Source organism: Argentina silus (assembly GCF_951799395.1).
Source record: "Argentina silus genome assembly, chromosome: 20".
Classification (NCBI taxonomy): domain Eukaryota; kingdom Metazoa; phylum Chordata; class Actinopteri; order Argentiniformes; family Argentinidae; genus Argentina; species Argentina silus.
The window spans coordinates 14,227,912-14,228,849 of record NC_139674.1 but is presented as its reverse complement, the minus strand read 5'-3'; the positions used below and the strand labels follow the sequence as shown (position 1 = coordinate 14,228,849).

The 938-nt window shown below is 44.8% G+C and overlaps 1 protein-coding gene across 1 annotated transcript in view; it reads right to left on the bottom strand.

Annotated features, from left to right (window-relative positions):
* Nucleotides 1-636: 636 nt before the first annotated feature.
* slc37a3 (solute carrier family 37 member 3) overlaps nt 637-938 on the bottom strand; it is a 10,362-nt gene continuing 10,060 nt past the window's right edge. Inside the window, exon 14 of the mRNA XM_083692004.1 lies at nt 637-938. This exon is cut by the window's right edge and continues 107 nt beyond it. The gene's annotated coding sequence lies outside the window, so the exon portion shown is untranslated.

The following is a 938-nucleotide window of genomic DNA, read 5'->3' as shown; positions in this document are numbered from 1 at the left end:
CTGTATTCCCCATTATTACCAATATCTGACAGTAGTGAATGCATTTGAGAAGGCTATATACATATTATATATATATATATAAATATATATAATCGTTTTACATTGATGCTTAGTGTTCATTTAAGATAAATACCCCCTTGGAGAAACTTGTTCACAGGAGTTTTTATGACGGACAATTAAGACTTAGAAAGTTCACAAAAGCATTCAGACCATTCGACAGTACCGGTATGTGCTTTGCACTATGAGTGAAAATCAACAAAGAGGCAGGTTGAGGTTTAGTAAGAGTGGCAGGCTAGTACAGACGAGAGTGTGTGTGTGTGTGTGAGTGTGACTGTGAGTGTGAGTGTGAGTGAGTGTGTGTGTGTGTGTGTGTGTGTGAGTGTGAGTGTGTGTGTGTGTGTGTGTGTGTGTGTGTGTGTGTGTGTGTGTGTGTGTGTTAACATAGGTTTCTTCTACTAAAAGCACCCGGAGAGTTACAATCATTCTTCTCACTCCAGTAAACAGGTAATTGGAATGATTGACAGCTGCTTGGGGCCTCTTACTCCAGACACCACAGACAGGAGGAGAGCGTCCCGCCACCCCCTCCCTCACTTCCTTCCTTCCTTCCTCCCTCCTTCCCTCCCTCCCAAAAGGCGCTCAAGTAGTTTAAAAAAAAAGAAGTTTCAAATCAAATACATACATGGATTGCACACAGACAGAGACATATACATATTGTATATATTCTGAGACAACCCTGTCAGGAAAGCAGCCACAGAACCTGACGGACAGACAGGTAGACTGACTGACAGGTAGACTGACAGACAGGTAGACTGACAGACAGGTAGACAGACAGGTTGGACTGACAGACAGACTGACAGAGAAGCAGACTGACTGGCAGACCACCTGGACAGGTAACGACCCCCCGAGGGGGAGGAGGAGCCACAACAACATGGCTGCCG